At 33.3% G+C, this 22829-nt stretch overlaps 1 non-coding gene across 1 annotated transcript; it reads left to right on the top strand.

Annotated features, from left to right (window-relative positions):
- Positions 1-22285: 22285 nt before the first annotated feature.
- Trnal-uaa lies at positions 22286-22368 on the top strand. The gene has a single exon. It is a non-coding gene; the product is annotated as a tRNA-Leu (tRNA).
- Positions 22369-22829: the final 461 nt, after the last annotated feature.

The raw sequence follows: 22829 nt of genomic DNA, 5'->3' as shown, positions 1-22829 counted from the left end.
TTCGATCGTCTCGCTCGTCGGTCTGTTTTCAACCCGTGAGCGGTGACTTGCAATCGACGCTGGTAATTTCTGTCTCGTACGGCGTTGATGGGTTTTCGAGTGTGTTCGTGCTCGAACGACAAGTCAACTGTCTACATTCATACGCACGCAGCACGCACCGATCTTGCTGTGTATCTTCGAAATGCCCGTACATGTAAGTATGACGATAAGTGGATGAAGATGCCGGGAAATATGAGCGTGCATGCAGATAGATGAACGCACACATACTCGAGGTCAAGCGTAAATATCCATCGGCACACACGTGGATACAGAACAAACAGATATAGAGCCGGAGGAGCAGGTTGCATCGGCGGATGTGACGCATCATTTTTCAGCTGGCAAATGCGAATTCAGCAGCGGCTTGAAAATTCACATGGAGGCCTCATAACGCATCCGACTGGTACTACCGATAACCTGACAACTATCTCGATTCCACTCTCTTCTTTTCTCTCTTCGTTCTTCTCTTGCGTTCGCTGATTCCTCTTTTCTTCTCTGCTTACTGTTTTCTCTTGCGCTCTTCTATCCTCATTTTTTCATCCCTCACTGCGGCTGGAGTAGCACAAGAAAGGCTGGATGTATAGGAAGGGTATTTAATAATTGACGTGTGCAGTTGCTGTCGATTGTAGTAATCAAAGGAGTATTTCACGAACAGCGCACGCTGCCACATAGAAGTTTAAACGAAGGTACATAATTCGATTCTCTTCTTCTGTTGGACAATCTACTGGTATTACTGGCGTTGGAATTTATTGGTATTGGGATTAACGCAACATATCCGATTTATTTTTAAATCTCTATTTGTCTTTGTAGTTTAGTTTAATTAAATATATTTAGTTGATACGTTGATGCCTAACGATGAATTGAGATAGATAATCCGATCGATAATAAAACGGTATTAGGCTTGGGATTTTTCGGAGTTTTATTTGCAATGCAGATAAAAAATAACGATTTAATATAACAAATCTTTTCAATTATTTTATTATTTCTATTTTAGAGATAACATAGGCAAAGTAATTTATTGTGTGTTAAAATTAAATAAATCATTTTCAGATAATGCTTCGTTTTAAGTGAATTTCAAATATCATATTTTGTATACATCCGAGTCATAAATAATGTAGAGTTATTTTACAATAACGGCATGTGCTCTTGCAAAATTGTTTTTAACTTTATGTACCTTCCAATACTATTTGTCCGAACTTGTGTACATAGGACACTGAAAATTATACCTGACGAATTTGTCAATTGACATTATCGCATCAGAAATTATTCGGAAGATCATTCGACGAAACGTTTATTCAAACACAAAATGTCAAATAAAGTAAAAAATTATATCATTTTTTAAATATTGAATAAAACGAAACATTATTTCTAAATAACGGAATAATTCCAAGCAAAATAATCCCTCGTGTATTTCTCGTGTACGTATTATTTTTTCAAAATAATATCTAGCCAAATAGGATAATGTAAGTATTATTTAGATAATCTTTTCATAAATATTTTATGTAAAGAATCACGCTTGGTTGGAATAAAAGAAATATATGTGATATATGAAATATAGCTATGTAATTTCTAATTATAGGTCACAAGGTATTACAAAGGATTAAAATCGAAAGTACTTACCTGTATTATACGTATATCGCTGTCTCGCTTAGTTGTGTACTCATACATTTAAAATTTAAAGCGGATAATCCGTAACCTTTATGCAGCAGTGTACCGACTTCTTTCAAGTTTATTAAAGAATCAGGTGAATTCTAGCTTCTTAATTTTATTACATGTTATGTGTTTCTGACTTAAGCTGTTCGAAGCGTAATAGTTTCAAAATATATGGCTGCCGGTCGTTGGCTTATAACGTCGTTCATTATTCAATAATTATTCGAGCAACTTCGCGTGTCGGAAAAACTGAGGATTATATTTTTAGTACAAACCTTATTTATCGATTTTCGCCGTTGAACGTTGCAAAGTTCGTACCCTGAACTCGAGGTAACAAAACGCCCGTCTGTTGTAACTTTATTAGTAAAACAACAAAATAAAATGGTTCCGATATTTAATATCGAGGCTGCTTAAAACACACACACACATACATACATTCTGCATAAAGAAATTTTAACGTACCAAAAATACACTAAAGTTCATCTAAATGATTTTTACGATTTTAAATTATCAGAAGAGAAGTAGATTTCTATTAATTGAAATATCGACAGATATGCTTTGATATTTTTTGAGCGCCGACATAACGAGATTCTCTTCAAATAAGTAGGTAGGTAGACAAGAGAAAATTAAAGTAAACAAGTATGTTTATACTTTCTTCTTTATTAAAAACGTATTAAATATAGTAAGTTCGCATGATGAAAGCGTCGAATAAAATTTACTGTACCGTCTGTACATTTCAATATTTTCGGATATAATATATATAATATATATATAAAATATAAAATATAATATATAAAATTTGAGTTTGAATTTACTTGAAAGAACTGCTTCTTTTTTCTCGCAGTAGGCATAAATAAGTCTCCGTTTGGAGTTTAGTTGCGTTATCTGGTTTCCTTACCAACGGTGCTTATGTTCCGTTATCGAAGGTGTCCAACATAAATTCTTAAGGATACCAGCGAGACATATTAATCCCGCAATGACCCCGTGTCTTTTGATCGTAAAAAATATGTATCTATTCTTTCTAGCTTAGATACGTTAACGTTAGCGTTAGATACGCTTGAACAGAGGCATACCGCACGTGACATCTCGTTTATTCGTAATGTCTTAACTGGTGTTAAATTATCCGAGAATATTCAAGTTGCTTAAAATCTATACACCTTGCAGAGCTTTTAGATCTTCATTTATGCTTTTTGTATAACAGCAGCTGTGCCACTTGTGATTCAATTAATTAAAATAATTTATTAAATTTAATCATATTAGCCAAATGTGTATGCCAACAAGCTTGGTAATAAAATTGATATTCTTCACGATTCTATAGCAGTTTTCGAACCAGCCATCGTTATTACGTGTAATAGCTGTTCTCAATTATCTGTATTAATTATCTTCTCTATTTTATTTTATTGTCTTTCTTTCCCTTGTTCTGTCTTGTACGTCCGGTATTATTTGTATTTAATTTGCACTAAACGAATATTTCCCGTTAATAAATATTTACAATGTTCGCAGTAAGAAGTTCGAATCTAGTTAGCCAATGTTCGGACCCATGTGCCACCTACTTGAGTCCATCCACTAGCCTAATTACTTATCGAAGGTCGTGTGAAATATTTCACAACGAAGGGTAGTACTTTTATCGTGGTTTGATTCCGTTTGTTTCACTTTCTTCCTTTCGTTTTAGCGCAGGAAACGTGAAGGGCTAAAATGTTGCCATGTGCTTGACGGTGGACAAAGATGGCTAATTCGTAGCTCGTAACAGGCGATCATTGTTTCTACGAGCAGCCAAACATCGCTTGCCGTGGCGGGCTGCGCTAACTCGACGACGTTGCGTCGAATTTGTTTCGCTCAATTACCCGTGGGTGTGCTCCCTTGACGCTGTGCCAACCTTTCTGTTTTAATTTCGTCGCGGTGCGCCGCGTCGTGTTCCTCCGAGAGGGAGGCTCCCCTCTTTATGAATGCACGCGCGCGCACGTTGTCGCCGTGAAAAAATTAATCCCCCGGGACCTTATTATTTCCGATTCCGCGGCGAACAATTTCGTTGCCTTTGTCACGTTGCAGGCACGTCCCAGCTTCCTGTTTCCGTGATTTGGCATCCGACTACTATTCGCTGAAACTGACTTTCGGTCCTTCGGTATTCAGCAGACAAATACATTGCCGCTTAAAAGTATTTGGATACTAACTTATTTTCGACAATCATTTTTTCAGAACGTAATCTACCCTGTACATGTACAATAGGTGTATGAATTACTTTGTGATATAATTCTTCTCTGTAGTAGATTTGTTGTTTATTTAGGAAAAACCAGAATACAGTTACATCTTGGACATAATCTTCATCACTTTCTATGCATTTACACTGTCTCTCGGACGATTTGCGAACTCTTCTCGAGAAAAATATGCTGGTTTTGACCAAATAAAATTGGTAATGTTACCATCGATCTTTTCAAATCTTTTAAATTCCGAATCGGCCAGGTGATGTTGTAGCGAACGATGTACAGACGGTAATCTGAGAGGTCTAAGTATGGCAAATAAATCGCGTCAGGGTTTCCCAGTCCACGATTCGCTTAGTTGCTTTTTGCCGTATGTGACTGGACGTTGCACGGTACTATCACTTGCCGAGTTTCACTGCCGACCTTTTTCTCTCGATGTCACGCAAATGCAGCAGTTGTCGTTAGTAACACTCAAAATTGACTATCTCACCAGGTCGGAGTAACTCATAAGGCGGGTAAGACATTTCACGTTAAAATGAAGTAACAATTAATCGCGAGCGTTACCAATTGATTTATACACGTAAAATGATAATAAAAAGAATAGCCAACATCTGCAACGTTTCTATGCAATGCATATGTAATTGGGATTGCCGTCAACCTTAAAGATTCGCGTTTGATGGCATTCTTTATCAAATTGATATGTGTTTGATGGAGAACCATTCGATTTTCGATTATTTTTTTCGTCGAGAACGTAGGAATTAAAATGTCATGCAAGTCGCGTTTTCAATCTCGTTTCGTTTAGCCTTCTTCAAGTTTTGACAGTTTCTAGCTTCCTTGAAGTTGTCCATATCAGAAATCTACCTAGGAAACGGAAGTTATTTTTAGCAGGGGTCACAGCCCTCCTACTTTAGTTATAAAATTATACAGAGATGTACAGAGAAGAGGAAAAAGAAGAAGAAGAGAGAGAGAAAGAGAGAGAGGACGAGTTTATCTTTTAGTAGAACTGTTGTAGAATATTATGACACGACAAAGCTTATTTGTAAAAGTTAGTATGAGATATTGTAAGTGGGTCTTCACGTACAATTGAATGTATAGTAGGTAAAAGGATCGATTTGGACTTCTTTAAGGTCTTCTCATCAGTGGTATTGAAGTTACGGTTACGAATAGAAAATTTATAGAAGGAATATTTGAGAATGTTGGTCTACCTATAATCTGCAGCTGTTAGTACTGAAATGAAAAAAAAGAAGATCAAATCGAATATCTTACGTAAATGTAGAAACGAAACTTCGTGTTTTACATTACAACCAGGTTGTAATCTACAATTTTCGTTTATACCTTCAGATTTTATTAATATATTTTAAGAATATCTTCCTTTTCCTTCCATTAACTCTTTTTATTCAAAGTCAGACGGACAAATATGCTTCGAAGAATGCTGAACATCAGTAGAGACGTGTCTTGCACAAATATTTCTTGCCAGTGGTATGTAAAACTAATTTCTTCTTTTGCAAAGCGAAGAATGGAAATGTTGGAATTTTGTATTAAATTCATTCTAATAATTAAAATTGCAACGTACGGTATCTGCATAAAGTATATCCCTTTTAAAAGGAATGCGTGGAAATTACAGTTTACCTAAAATATTGGTTTCGTACAGTTGAAATACGATAGGTAAACAATTTCGAGAAATATGGATGATGATTATTAATTAAAGTGCTGTTCTTGCCACATATTTATAATATTACCCAAGCTTAGTTATATGTATGTATGTATATGTTTGTACATTGGTTCGTAATCAATTTCTGAGCGTATTCTGCTTCTCGAAGAGGGGAAAATATATCAAGATCAAAAGCGACTGGCTGCAGTGATTTTTTTTCCAAACGATGTTATTTCCACTGCTTTTGAGATTTGTCTTCGTATAACTTTCGAAACATGCACGTTAATTGCTTTTACCTTGCAACATATCTTTGCAATGCTCCAACACGTTTATTATAAAATCCTGCATACGTACTAACTAGAGATAACAAGGAACATTTTCTGTTGTTAAAATCGTGTAAAATGTAATATTTCACTTAATCTCTCGAATAAATATTTAACATCAAAAACATCGACTTTATATTTGTTGTTTGTAAATTTATGCGTGGAAAATAATCTCACAACTCTGTCACATTTTTCTGTACACTATTGATAAAAGGCATCTAGACATTTATTTATTTTTTAGACGATGTAATTTAGTTATAAAATCGCAGCTATTATTATTGTTATAGTTGTGTACTGTACATACATTAGAACATATGAAGCGATAAAATGAATATTTAAAACATAAAATGTAATGATAAAACTGTCTTGAAAAATTTTCAAATCAAGCGTGAGAAATGCTTTATCGTCAAATTGTTTAATTTGTAAACAGTAAATCACGTGAAAGAAGACTCTTTTATGCGAATAGATGACTTGTGACATTGATTCAAACATATCTATAACTGAACTGCGCATTTGGTTATATTATACCGATGCTAGAAATATCTTGATAAATAATAAAAATCTACAGTCTACTAATTCCATAAGAAAATGGCAAATACGATTTCAATCATTTTCTTGAAATTAATTGTCAGCTCAGCTTTATTCATTCAGATTTACTCATATCCTGTTATTCGTTCTATTCTATTCTATTCTATTCTATTCTATTCTATTCTATTCTATTCTATTCTATTCTATTCTATTCTATTCTATTCTATTCTATTCTATTCTATTCTATTCTATTCTATTCTATTCTATTCTATTCTATTCTATTCTATTCTATTCTATTCTATCTCTATTCTATTCTTATTCTATTCTTATTCTGCCCTATTCTATTCTATTCTATTCTATTCTATTCCCATTCATCTCTTAATATTCTATTCCATTCATCCCATTCATTCGCGATTTCCTATCGATTCCATTCTATTCCCATTCGACTATTCTATTCTATTCTATTCTATTCTATTCTATTCTATTCATTCTATCATTCTACATTCTATTCTTATTTATTTATTCTTATTCTATATCTCTATTCTATTCTATTCTATTCTATTCTATTCTATTCTATTCTATTCTATTCTATTCTATTCTATTCTATTCTATTCTATTCTATTCTATTCTATTCTATTCTATTCTATTCTATTCTATTCTATTCTATTATTTCTAATTTAAAAATAAACTATCTTTCAAGTCAGAAATATGCAATAACAACTCTTAATCCGCGCTGGATCAGCGTACGTCTGAAATAAAGACATTACGCTGACCCAGTCGTAAGTTAGCAGCGAATTAATTTTTATAGCAAAAACGAAGTGAAGCATAAAATCTACATTTTTCGAATAATTATGAGAGGTGTATTGTGCCAGTTGGTTTCTTTTCGGATGCTACATTCAATTTATCAATAAACGTTGTTAGGTTTCAATAAACGTTGATAGGAACGAGGCTCCGCTAATGCGGCAAAAAAACCAACGTATATACCCTGGTAATTGTCTGAAACGTAGCGAGCGATTCTCACGCAACAATTATCGTATTTCACCTATGCGCATCGACTTTTCGCCGTGCCTATCGCCTTTTCGCCATGCCTATTGCCGATCACGGTCAATTCGCTTTCATATTTCTTCCGCGCTCGGAGAAGATTGTGCCATTCTATTTTATTACAGCTGTTAATGGTACTCTCGAACGATCCCGCCTTTCTGAAAACATTGAAATAAGCGAAACAAGGTAATTACAAACCTTTCCACTAACTTTTGCTAAATTTACCAGTCTCTCGACCGAGCAAGAATATCGAAAATCGTCGAGGACGCTGTTATTGTTCGAATGAATGTATCCATTAATAGGCAGAGCGAATAAAAATGCGAAATATCAAGAATAAAATTCTAAGTACGAAGTGTAGAGTATTTTTTACATAACGTAAAGACATAAAACGTTGAATTTTTTTGAAACGCATATTGGAAATTATTACGTGGACTGAGAAAGGAATTAGCGTACTTGTATATGGTCATTGAAAATCAAGTTGAAATTTTGATGTAATTATTAATCGTGCCAAATTTTACTTCCTGGCTATAATCTGTTGCTTCTGAGTGCTTTCTTTATAATTAAACTTGCATTCCATTAGAGTAAATGGGATACACCGTATCCAGTAATTAAGAGATTTTAGGGAATTTCTGCTGAATATAATCTTTGTTTTCGCTCATAGAATTATAACTACCTATTTATGAGTCTCTGGGGAATAAGCAAACATACCACAGAAATGTAGATTTACAATAAATTTGTAGGATAGAAAATTTAATTCAAGAAATCCATTGTATCCAATCCAAGATAATACATTATAATTATCTTAAATTAAAGTAAATTAGATAGCAAACGACAACTATTATTATTTCATGAACATAACCGGAGAAGTGGGATATAATAAATAGGTTCGTTTTATTTACTGTGTTGGTTATTTAATATATTTCTACATGTTATGCATATTCTGTACATTTCCGTACCTTTAAATTTCCTATAAACGTACAATATAACATCCGCAGTCTAATTACAACCTCTATTATATTTTATGCATCGGACCTGGAACTACAATTTATTCTTGTTATACGAGACCAAACAACTTTCATCGAAAAGACAATTTAACTTCAGCTTGTTTCTGTTAGCGAAAACTTTTATTTTCCAATGTCTTTTTAAAAGAAAGCACTTAACTTCACTTCAATTCACTTTTGTTATAAAAAGCTGCTTCTTTTTCAGTTCTGTCATTGTTACTGTATCTGAACAACACATCACCCTCAAAACGTTCGAGAACCCTTGAACAGGCCAGACGAGGCGAGGCACCGAATCGAGAGCACTCGCCCGAAGACTATTCTTCGCGCGAGTTCAATTTACGAATTGCTTTTCTTTTTCAGTCGCGTGTCGGCTCTTCGCGGCTCAAGATGCGGAAACGAAATTCGTGTGCTTTGATTAATCTTCTAGAAGCAGTATTTAAAAGCTGTTTCTATCGCGATCGTTGTCGTTCTATCAACATCATGATCAACCTTGAATAGCACGACCGAGAACTAATCTATAAAAAAGTTTATCTTTTCTGTCGCGATGCACTTTGATTAATTTGACTTTGCAGCGAAGAGCACGTTTAATGACAAGATGTTCTATGTAGGAACGTTAATAGGTATTACGAAGCGCAAACGCAGTGAACATTTTTCCTCAATGGATGGTTATGAAACAACCAAGAATGATTAATGTTATATATCGTCGGTTTGCTAGAAGAGTGGTATATCTAAAAAACAAGTTGTCGATTTTGTGACATTTGCAAAATGTCACTGTGAATATTTCTTTTCAACGGAATGATCACGAAACCAACGAGGAAAATATAGGTGAAATTACGCTGCATCTAAAAAATTAAGCGTGATTCCAAATATCATTGATGCGCTAGGAAAGTGATATATTTAAAAAAATTGTCAATTTTCGGACCCCAAAAGCGAAGTATTTTCTAGAAGAACAGCGCCGGTTATTTTACATAAATTATTACATAAGAAACGAGTTATTTTAAATAATAAAATTGTACTATTTGATAAGAAGATCATATTCGTGATCATTTTATCAAAAACTTTGAATTCTTTTTTTTTAATAGTAAGCGATATACATGAATAATAGATAAGTCGACTAATTCGGAGAAGATTTTAGGAAAATTTGTTGGAAAATTACACGAAAACACGTTTCTGAAAATTACTTGAAAACACATCTTGGAAAATTATTTGAAAACATGTTTCGAAAAAATTCCATCAATTCTGAATTTACTATCGGCGGAAGGTTGGAACGAGCGATAGGATATTGCCACTAACTGTCCCATTGGACGAACTATTTGAACGAGCCGTCGCGCGATAAGCCACGCTAACTTTCGCCCTTTAAAAATTGAAAAGAGGACGCGCGTCGTTCGTCGTCGATTCATTACCGAGTCGCACGGTTAAAACGTCACCGTGAATAGGTCTTTCAGGAATTTTGTTTTCACCACGATGGCGAAAAGAAAAGTTCGTCCGTCGTCCTCGCGTTTACATGGACGTTTACGCGGTTGTTCCTCTGTATTTCTCAATTTGTTTCTTCATCTCTATTTGCTGAGTGGGGGAAACGTACATATACTACGTTCATAATTGTTAAGACACTTAAAGAAAATGAGAGGAACTTTTGAAACGATTAGGAAATTATAAAAACCTTTGAGAATTGTTACCTCGTTTAGAGGTTTGCATAATAACAGAGATTATGGAATCTCGAAATAAATAGGTCAAATAAAATAAATAGAAAAGTAAATAAAACGTATCTCACGTTAAAAATTTCATCTTTGTGTACGATAACGTTAAATTTCTCGTTTGTATTTACTATATCTCATTGCTTTATACAATTTTAGCAATTTGGAATTTATGAAAAGCTTCTCACGGAGAACTGTCTTTCAACAATCTCCAGTGATTCACCAAATTTCTTCTTCTAATTTTGATGATACGTTGGTACTGACTTATCTACCTTGTCCCAAGACTTCTCAATTGAATTCAAATCTCAGGATTCTAATACTCCTCCATTATTTGCGATAATCCTCGGTTTATTTCAGTTCGACAAACGGGGTAATTCTACTCGACCGGAAAAATCTAACGGAATGGATGTCTCTGGAGTAAACGATTTTACTAAATTATTTGACTAAATTTTAATGTTCACGCATGATGTGTTACTGAATTACTCGCCACTCGACTAAATTACTGGACGTGTCTGGGCGAGCCTTCGGTATCGGCTCGCGCCATACGAGCCTTCAGTCTGTCAGTCTTAATCGTTTGATGAGTATTGCGTATTACATCGTACTGTGTCTATCTCTGACAGCTAACCTTGTATAAAAATACGGACAGCAGTTCATATTTCTCATCCTTTTTCGTCACGATGTAACACTGAGCGAGTACATATACACTTACGCACAAAAGTGACCGTTTCGCGCTACAATGAGCTTTTCTAAGTTTCCTACGCGCGATTTCTCGTCCATGCTCGATAGCTTTCTTATGCATTCTGTTTACGGACTTGTTTGAATCGTTTCAAAGTTTACGCAAGTTTGCGCAACAACGTTCTTACTTGCGTTACATCGATACGTCTGCTTCGCAACGTGGGAAGCTGGCTGTGATTGAGGGATCACCGGAGGGGTTATCTAGGTGTTTTCAGAAGAGTTCAGTTCTCCTTCAAGTTGTTTCCTGGGATTTAAAAACCGAGAGACGGGCACTCTTTTACTTGGGTTCGAGTCTTTCGAGTTCGAGCCTACAGTTTCCCATAATGTCGGTAGCGTATCGCGGGATTTATTGCCTTATATCTAGGAAGAGGCACGTTAACGATTGAATGTTTTGGAAATACACGAGTATTGGAGGTAAAGATAAAGTAATATAGAGTGCGGTAACCATATAGTTTAATCTGCTTCTCCACGTTGAATTTTTCTCTGATGTAAAAATCATGGACACAAGAAATTGATATCAAATTAAGAGAATAAAGTTTTGTTCTTTTTTTATCATTTTCCTCGCGTAAGATCAGATAGGTAAATTAAAAATATTATTCTCGCCTATTTAACGTTACTTTGGACTTATCGCAGCTAGCTACCGTAATAAAACACCATATGCTCACAACGGTTCCGTTGTTTGTTTTCTGTCAGTAGAATTATAATATAGTTAGGAGAAATGCCAACATAATTAATTATTCATTAATATCATATAATGAATTCATGTATTGATTTTTCCCATTTAATTAATTTAAGCAAAGATGAATTTAACGAGATAGGTAATATTACTCGAATAATTTAATATCACGGGAGCATAATTATTTACTATATCGGTTAAAATAGTAAATGTCGCATTGTCGATTTATATCTACATGAATATACAGGGAATCTCCCAAACTGTTGTATATTGTCTTTTAAATTTTATGTTATTCGAAAAAGTGTTTCAAATAAAGCATGCTTCAAGGCCGACGCCTTATGATAACCACCAAATTCTTTTAGATGGAAGCGATTTCAAGACTTCACGTTGATCTTTGTCATTTTAAATGGACATGTACATTTTTTCCTACGCCATTTAATGCAGTTCTTAATATTATGCAAACAAGCATCAAGGCACTTATATTTGAAAATGCATCGTTTAAAAGATATTTCAATGTTAATTTCATCAAGTTGAATGTATGAAAGAGTAGGATAACATAAACGCAAAAGCTCTGCGTTATCCTTGCTTGTTTTTCGCATGATAAATTTCACAATAAATTTCTTTTTTGTAGAGAATTAAAAAATGCATCGAACGATGCATAAAAACGCGTATAGTTCTACACAAACAAAACAGAGGTCACCGTGAAATCTCGAAACCATGTCCACCTAGATAAGGTTTACGATCATCAAAAGATACCATCCTTGAAACAAAGCGAGTTTTATTTGAAGCACTTTTTCGGATAACGTACAGTTTAGGAGTCATTTGCGTGGATCGACTAAAATGAGACACTCTGTATATTTAGATAAACACCTTCATCACATATACAACTAATTCACCATACGACGTTTAATCTTTTTCAATGTATCAGTTTGTATATATTCGATAGCGCGTTTAAAAAAAATGTCGTTTCTCTGCACTGCATTTATAGTGTTTCGTGTAAAACTTTATGACTGTCGAATGTCAGCAAATTCACTGGCTACGTAGTCTCGTAGCGAAGAAATAAAGTAGTTTCAGCGTCACACGTGAAATCGTAATTTCGCTTGCACGTTCTTCGTGTTCAGCCACGTAACTCCTGCGAATCGCTATTCGCGTTTGTTATAGCAATTTCTATAGCAGGTTCAACGATACGAAGATTCTTGATCAGATTGTGCGTTGCGCGGAATGTTTGACAAGAATTAAAATAGAGAAAAGGAAGTTGTAGTTTTAACAGTATACGGTGGAATTGGAAATGTGAATTCGATCAATACAATACTTTGTAGCAGAAAGGAAGTTTTGAGGCGTAATATATTTTAAAGTAGAATTGCTGAATAGAATTTTTGAATATCTAAGTCTTTCCAACCAGGGAACATTTCATATGATATTTTATTAGTTTCTTATATTATTTTTCTGCTATCAATTGTTTCAATTTAGCTGCACTGATTTCGATAAAGGTGCATTTTTATTCAGTAAACATTTAAGTATTTTTAATAAGCAAACTTTTTGTCTGTATTTTATTTCGTATCAGTATAATTTGTTTAATTTTGTTAAGAGAATAAAAGAAAACAACATTTGTTCTACGAGTAATTATGTGAAATAATGAGCATCTGCTTTTATGTTAAAATTAAATTCAAAGAAAATTAATATCAAAGTTGAGAAATATTTTATATATTACTGTCGTGCAACCCACTTTAACGCACGATTACAGACGTTTTTAATTATTTAGTCATTTTATATATTCACCTATTTTAAGTCCAATTTTCATAAGAAACCATAGAGACGAATACGATGTTTAATTCTCTTATGTTTTATTCGAAGAAAATTTGATCGCCTGCTACAAAATCTTTTTATCTGATTGTTTTGAAAAGAAGAAAAACATGATATTCGCTAGAATAGGATCTTTAGGAAATTCTGTTTTCTGTTTTTTGTTGTATCAAACAAAACAGGTTGTCGTAACAATCTCGTTTCACCATTGCTGAAAATTATTAAAATATTCCTTTGGACAAGACCTCGAAGATTAACGCAGGACACAAATCAAGAAAAGAATCACGCACCGGGACTTTTTCCAATTTACACGGATTCCTTCAGCGGCTTTAATGCAATCATACCTACTTCCGAACGTGCAAGTTTAACTTCTTACGAAGTTAATTTTCTCCGCTTGCACATCGTTGATTCTGCGAAGATTCGAATAAATGAACGAGTCGAATGGAGAAAGAAAGGACTTAAACGGACAAGTGTGGAATTTTTATGCATTTCGATCTGTTTATTCAAACAATTTCCCTGACTGATTATATAAGAGGAACCTGTGTTTCTTTCATCTCTTCCTTTTCTCCTCTTTATACTATTGGAAACATATTTGCCTTCTTCTTTATATTCTTCCTTGGAATATTTGGAATGAAATATCTTTTTTCTCTTTTTGCTGTTCTTTTTATACGATAAGTATATTTATTAAAGCGAATAGACTACTATTTTCCGTTTTTATGATTTTTATGATTTTTCTTTATTTATTTTCTTTCGTAATTGAGGGTTTATAATTAATATTGACCTATTATTTCATGCCATAGATTATGCGTATACGAAAGTTTCAGAAAAGATTTTTCGAATAGAGTGAAATAAGCTTATTTATTTTTGTAAGTACTTTTTTCAAAAGATTAGTCGCTTTCTAAAACGTTGCACGTTACAAATCTTCGAAAAGAGAGAAAGAAAGACAAGAAGCAATGGTTCGAAATGAACTACGTATTCAAGATAATATCTTTTTCACAAATGTAAAAATTGGTGTGTATTTTAAGTTGAACTATTCTTTAAAACGGAATTTTTTGTTTTTCATACATCGAAATTTCTCACCATTGTACGTAAAAATGTATTTCGGCTAACCTGGTCGAAAATTGATTAATTTAAAAGATATTTTAATTTTAATTTTGCAGAATATCATGCGAAAGAAAAGACAGACGTAATGCGGTGCTCTCGTATTTATGTTTTCTTTGTCTTACACATGATATTCTACAAAATTAAAAATAATGTATCTGATATATCTCATAATAGTGATAATAGTAATACAAATAACAATAATATATCCAATATAATAGAAATAAAATATCTTTTAAATTAATTTTCGACCATGTTACCCTAATACCTTTCCACGTAATATGATGAGAGGGTTAGGTTGGTACGAGGGTAGGTCGATGTATGCAAAAAAAATAAAGAAAATAATGCAACTGCAAAATGCACATTTTTTTACTTGCGAAAAAGATATTATCATGAATATATAGCTCAACGCTGAATGAACCATTCATCTTCCTCCTCTTTCATTCTTTCCTCGTACTTATCGTTTGCGAGAGAAATGCTGGGTAGTAAATCTGTGAGCTTCCTGTATAAGGAATCGTTCAAATATTACGAAAAACATGAATGATACGAAAAAACGTTTCATAAAAATTGCACGACATTTAACTTTCCAGTTATCTCCAGCGAAATCGAGATGAAAATTTTTAAGTAGTTATCTCTTAAGTAGTTAAGTAGAAATACTATAAGCTTGTGCTTTTCGCATCCGCTATCGTGACATGAATTTTCGAATTCGACAAAGCAATATTAGCTAAACATTGGGAAAGTGTGACCTTGTGTTTCGACAATGCCATACCAGTAGTAGCGTTATAAAAAAACATTTTTATGTGTCCCCGTGGTATACAACAGACAACGCTAATGGCGGCGACATGGACACATCGAAATTTATGGTTCATATCTGGATAGCGGATGGTACGAAAGGCAGGGGACAGGAGCGTTTTGAAAACGTCTGAGTGTCAGTTACAAGAATGTGTAATAAAAAATGGAATTTTCCATTTAAAAATCGTAACATATCCTTCGCAGGAGGTTTCAGGGTCATCGCAAGGCCAAATGCACGAGAGTATATATAGCACGTGCCCCTCGATATCGTGCAATTTTCGCCTGAAACGTTATTTTGTATCATTCATGTTTTTCAAAATATTTAAGCGGTACGAGATAAACCGGACACACTGTATATTAACACGTGTATATGAAAGTTTCATATAAATTCAGCCTCTCCTTTTTATCAGCAAGCACATTCCTCGTTTCTTCTTTCTCAGACATCACCGAATTTTTTCTTCCAAGATAGAGCCCATCCTCGAGCACGAGTCGTCGATCTGAAATATTGATAAGATTCCCCTGTTCGCGGGAAGAAAGCGGCAGAGATTACGAATGCGGAGGAATCCGTGACACTCGCAGACGTCATTCCGAGTGGTCCGGTCACGAGGATGATAAGTGGGTGTGAGAGGGACTGGCGGCCAGGAGTCGGGGTAAGAATGAAAAATTTCATTTTAAAGTGCGCCAGGACGAAGCCATTCCTGTAAATTAAACTTTAATCAAAAATTCCCTTGAGTGAAGGCTGGCTAGAGAGCGGGTTACGCTGCCGCGGTAAACCATGCTTCCTCTGAATCAGACGCGAAACGTGCTGGAAGAAAACACACTCCTCCACGTTTCCCGTTTTTTCGAAACATTGTTATTAGATGAAAATTTTTTCCTTTCTTCTTTGCAAGATCGTCGCGATTAATTCGATCGTAGTTGCATTCGGTTGCTCGAGACTTGTCGAAGAGATTTCGTGCGTGGGATTCTTTGGGTTTCGATCGCGTTATCAGTAGATCGCGTATCGTTCTAACGTTTCGTGAATATTTCGATTCGCTTCTTCAGATTTGAAAGATCTGAAAAGAAATGTCAGCCCTCTGTCGAAGAAATGAACTAAATCTGAAAAAAGAATTCTCGGATCTCTTCTGAAGAAATAAACCCGAGCGGTCACGAAACGTGTTAATAACACGATACAAATCCGAAGAATCACAAATCATCACATTCATCGTGAAAGTTTGCGATTTAAAGAACCGCGCGATTTGATTTTATTTAAATCATCGTAAAAGTTCTCACTATGTTTCGAAATGTTTAGCTTGAAAGAATATAATTAACTAAAATCTCGTTGAAATTTAATTTTATTCGACATTGGAAATGTCAAAGTTTCTTCTTGCCGATAGGTGCGCCTCTTAGATATACTTTTGTTATAGCTTAAAGCAATTTGAAAACGAAGAAAAATACTCGCTTTCCGTTGAAAGTACCGTTTGGTCGTAACCCGATCGACTTTTTGTAATTAATATAATTTCTATGATGTTTGATACACTTTTGCCAGCCTATCGCAAGAACATTAGTTTTGCATACGTAAAAGCCTGAATAATTAGAGGAAAGAAACTGTTGACAGTCCTTTTTCTTAAATCATCTTTCTGCAAGGAAATTGCCAACGAAGAAGCAAAGAGTGAAAAGCGGTTGAAGATGAATCAGAATAATGAGATAGAACTCAAATAAGCACTTGATGTATATAATTTTTATACGATTATGTCATTGACTTGGTTATGCGTGTATGTATATTTCCTACGCGTTTCAATTTTTACCTTTGGTTTTCGAAACATACTGAACAGGATAAAATCAACTACTCGTTATTTTAAATAAAAGAAGTTGCGAGATTAAAACTATGACTAACATATGGACATTTATGAACACAAATAAAGCAGTGGAACCGAAATAATTATAATGAGTACTTTATTTTGGATGTTTTGCATTTAGATGTTATTGCGAATTATGAAACCTGTCGTCTTGTATATTTTTGCACATTAAAATTTTCTATAAATAACATAAACATTTTCAATCTAATTATGGGCTTCTGTTAAGTACGTATTTATGTGTTTCTTAGGAAAATTAAAAGTGGGAATAGAAACAGTTGATATATTTACCGTTGCATGAAATTGAAGATTCCTGGTGGAAACTTGAAAGTGGGTTAATATATTAAAGTATTCAGTTGTTCTGGTTATATTTGATATGGTTATATGAAATTCTTTTGGTTATATATATGGTTATATTAAATTCTTCGTCTTCCTTCTTTTAGTTTCATCATTTCTTTTCGATGTTAAATTAAAAGCTATTCTTGTTTATTCAATGCAAACTCGCAACGGTTTTTCTTATGTAGAAAAGTGATGCCTTAAAAAGTAGGTATCTTAGTTTTCATTTGCAGAAAGTCAATTTGAAATTTTTCGTATTTCATTTCGAAAACATTAATACTATGTTTATAAATTTATCGGCCGTATATACTCGTGTAACGTGGAGTAGGAAATAAAAATGAAGTCAACACGTGTAAGCGTATACATTATTACTAGCGTGATACGAATGTTAATTTTTCAGAATTACCAGTATCACAATATAATTAATTAATTATACCTCAATTTTATGTGCCGATTTTAGAAGCCATTATTAGATTTCATTTTACGATTACGTATCGATAAAGATATTTATTAATTATCAGAAACCACGTACAGTGATAAAAAATATTAACTTTTATCGCTCTGACTTAAATAAATGTAAATGTACGTAGATTATATTCGGCTTTAGCTAAACCGTTTTCATTTAGCATTCAGATTTATCAGCCACGATATTAGTTTCATTATCATTCGAAAATATTTCTATCGCTTCCTATTGATATTTACTTGTTACATTTACTAGGTACACATACGTAATATTAAAGCAAGCAACAATCATTAAGGTTAATATTTACGTTTACAGTACACGCATCAGAATACTTGTTGATGCTTATGAAACACACAAATACCCGTCCTGCAACAAGTATTCACAATGTTTACAAAGATTCATAATCACGCGGAATATCATAAAATGTTAGATGTTTTACGGTCATTATACATGTTTCATGGCTCAGACAGAATTACAGATGTAATAATTTTTATTACACCGATGAAGCTAAAAATGTCAATTTATTTGTAGTTTGTAGAATTGTTTAAAATTGCTATATTTAAACTTCTGTGAAACTGGCCAGTATTTTGCAACGAAAATAGGAAAAATGCGCTAGCTTTTGCTACATTTTTTGACGAATGTATTTCTTTAAAAGCTCTCTAAGCTCTTTACATAGTTGAATTTTTTTTTCTGTACCTAATAGTTTTCAGTATATTCCGTAAAATATATTTTCGAGAGTCTACTTTAAGGGATATTTGTATTTCGAGAAGTACGTTGCACGTAAATTTCATCAAATCAATGCCTGCTCCTTTATTATCGTTGGTAATATTTTTCAAAATCTTAATTATTTAATTATTTAATCGTTCGACTGTAACAGCTTTGCGCCCGTATTAAATGGGAACTATGGAATTCGTTTTGAACAGCGCCAAAGACAAATGCAATTAGCGTATATATCTATATATATATATTAGAATACAATATACCAGAAAGAATGGCTCTAAGATATGCTTATGTATACGTATATGCTTAATATGTGTTCAAATATATATAAATATAAGTTCGAATTGAGTCTATGTTAAGTTTATTATTGGTTTTAATACTTATTTAGTGAAACTAAAAGGGTCGGAAGATAGTGTTTGTGGTGAGAATAGTATATAAGACAACATAAGATATTGAAATAAATGGAGTTGTAACCGGAAGTTTGCAAATGGTGCGAATCAATAAATAAACAATAGTAATATTTTTGTAAGAACGTTACTAAACAATAAACAAGAACGTATCGAGAAAAGTTCGATTATAAAGGCAGATCACGTGTTGATAGTTTTTCGAAGATTTCCCTGACTATATGGAATCTGTGTATTGTTGTGAAAAACAGAGGAAATAATTTCAAATAGATTTCAATAAGCGAAATTCCTTTCTTTGAATTTCATGAATGGAATTTACTTTCGCATTTGCGCCTTGCCTTTTCTATTCTTCCTATATTTTGTTGATAATTCCAACGAAGTATCGTGGTCTGATTCCGATGAACTTTTGTGCGTCAAATAGTGGCGTTGTCACGTCGATCCTTTACCGGTCAAAATTGAATCAGTGCGCGTCGAACGCTGCAGTCAATCTCTCTCGTCAATTTCTAAGTGACTGAATTTCGGGATGCTCGATTAGCCAGCTGAAATCTCCTCGATAGTTGCGACGAGGTGTCTCGAATCGATAAAAGAGAAATGTCGAACTAGATTTGGCTTGGAAGTTCGAATCAATCGAACAGTATCGGTATTTGATTAATGTGTATTCGTACATTCTCGTTTATGAGCACACTTATGCTAAAATTACGCACATCTGAAAAATCGTCAAGAAATTAATTGTTTAATTATTTAATTAAATGTTATAATATTTAAAATCTGCCTGAGAAATATGTATATATAACAATTTGTACAATAGGAAATATATCAATTATAGTATTACTCATGTATTAATCTCAAGATTTTGGAAAACACATACATATGTATATAAACGTTTGTATATTTAAAAATATATGACACATAATAATATATAATAAAAGTAATTAAAGTTGTAACTATATATATATATATATATATATACATATACATATACATATATATATTACATATATATACATATACATACATACATACATACATATATATATATATATATGTATGTATATGTAATTACAACTTTAATATATATATCATGAAAATAAAAATGATACTTCTATTTTCTACGTGATATCGTTCTACGTGACATAGTAATAAGTAATAAAGTACAACAGTAATAAGTAAATAAAGTAGTTTGTATAAATTTATATACATATACAAGAAATTTTTAAATTACATATCCTTATGAAGGGTTAAATAAAAAAGAGATACCTTTATAGTTAATAGATCGATATTAATGATTTACTTATAGTTCGCTATTCAGTATGATCAGAATGTTGGTACTATAGAGCGACATCATTATACTGTGCAAATGTATATTTGACTCTACATTATATGTCTATTATGGTATTCACGAGGGACACACAGCAGTGCACGGTCAATAATGTGAAAATTTTACTTCCCAGAATTAGGTATACGCAATGTCTGGAATGCTTGGTTAGGTAATAAGTTAATATTCCGACTGCTATCAGGCTGAATGTTCGAATTCCACACGTATTTCAGTTGTTGGCTTGAACATCGCTTCATTGCTACTCAGCCGTGCAAAGTGTCACGAAGGATAGGAATATTTCTGTATCTTGAATAACACATTCTACGTGCATAATAGTAATTTTGAATTTTAGTATTTTCGCGCACGAAGAATTGATGCTCGTTTAAAGAGGCAGTTATTAAAAAATTTGGTTTTTATTCACGAGAAATGCTGAATCGATGTTTCATTTTATGACTTTAATACATTTTGCGGATAATACAATCGTGAGTACGCTGTATGGATGACATAATAAAGGATCACGTGCTTCGATATCGACTATTACTTAATGCACTCTGGGAGTTTTAAGTAATAGTACTAATTGAAAACATTTCTTTTGTTTATATCGATGCCTGTAGTGGCTCTGATCGATAACCTGCTTGCTGTTAAAGTAGGACACCTGTTGATTTCTCGTAACAATAAATTTATTCTTCTTCAAGAAGTATAATTAAGGAAAAAAAGAGACATAGACACGAATCATTGATTAAAATTTTCTGTGTGCAAAAATGTATCAAAGCAATATACATATAGATACATATATGCAATTATAAAAAAGGTATTAGGACACTTTTCTACGATATCTATGTATAAGATTACCTTGTTCAATCTTTTTTTTACGATATATTAATTACTAATTAAAACCTTTGATTATTAATCTTATTAACTTTTGAGCTTAAATCTCAGTATATCGTAATTCGTTACCTCGAAGCAGTTATATAATATGAATAAATAATAGAAGACATATAATAGGCTAAATTTTTTATGAAACGTAAGATTTCAATTACCGTAAAGTTGATATGAGATTTTAGAAACGTTTTGTAGCCGATATGGAACCAAAAACATAATGGTTTTAGAACTGGTATATAGGAACCGATATAGAAATCATATCGAAATGGATGGAGTTATAAATTTCAGTGCCTTGTAATAGTTATTCGCGATAAAGTTCTGTATATTTCAAGAGATTTGAGATCGATGTGTCTAATAACTGTTTTCAACTCCTACTTACGATGTATTTAATGCTCCGACTGAAAATTATATTTTACAAAAGAATTAAACGAAGAATCGTGTTTGTTCACAAATTTACGCAAGATTTTCTATGAAAGAGACTTGCCTGCGCCACTATTTTTATTCGTGACTGCGTGTAACATAAAAATCGAAAGAGAGCTAATCATTAAATATGTCTATTCCGAAATAACCAAGATCAATAAATGATAACAATGTCGAATTTGAGCATAATTACTATTCACGACTTGTAATTATTAAACGATTATTATACAATTATTGCACTGTTTCATCATGGTAAATAAAATGAGCTAATGAATTATTTAAAACACGCAATTCTATATGCAATTAGTATTCATAAAGATTGGAACATTTCTCAGTTTATGAATACTGACGACGAAACGTTGTAGGTACTAATTACAATTTGCGATAATTGATTATCTCGCAATGTAGATCGATACATACTTGCGGTAAGTCACACGTTTCAAGATGCCATGTATTTTCTACGTTAATTTCTTTATGCACCAATTGTAGGTATTTTTAGAAGATTTTTAGGAGATGTTGTTTCTGCATTTAATGCAAATAATAAGTGTATGCAGGATCAATTGTTCGATTTATTTTATGTTAAATAGAAATTTAAGAATATTTTAAAGAAAATAAATATACATGTGTATAATAAATTTTTTATTATTTTGATATTCATCAAGAGATAAAAGTAAAGTCGAGAGGACAGCTAGGTTGGCCGAGCGGTCTAAGGCGCCAGACTTAAGTTCTGGTTCCCTCTGGGAGCGTGGGTTCGAACCCCACACTTAGCAAATATTTTTTGGTGTTGCCATAGTACCATGGCGACGAGCTTATTGCTAGTCAGTCAACTTCTGACCCGAAATTCGCGGATTTCAATTTCCGTCAAGTAGATATCTCCACCAAAAGTTAGTCTACCGTAGATGTTTTATAGGTGGTAAAGGTCTGTCACTATTTCACATTATTGGCGATCACGATACTCGAATACATACAAGATCGTAATACAAAAACATACTAGAACGCGTGTACGCGTAATTACTTATCCCTTTTCTCAATAATTCTCAGTAACGCTACATAATTTTCTAGTTCGTCTTTTTTCCAAATTATACCGCGAAACGTTATACATTCCCTTTGAACAGCTGATATCGACAAAACGAAGTAGTAGTAAAAATCTGTGTAATAAAATTCTGCATTACTTCTGTTCGCCATGCTACAGTCTTCGCCTGGGTTTATCTAAAAGTAAAAGGTTTGCTTC

This window comes from Bombus vosnesenskii, unplaced genomic scaffold (assembly GCF_011952255.1).
Source record: "Bombus vosnesenskii isolate JDL3184/JDL3185 unplaced genomic scaffold, Bvos_JDL3184-5_v1.1 scf7180000014287, whole genome shotgun sequence".
Lineage (NCBI taxonomy): Eukaryota > Metazoa > Arthropoda > Insecta > Hymenoptera > Apidae > Bombus > Bombus vosnesenskii.
This window is presented reverse-complemented; position numbering and strand designations above follow the sequence as displayed.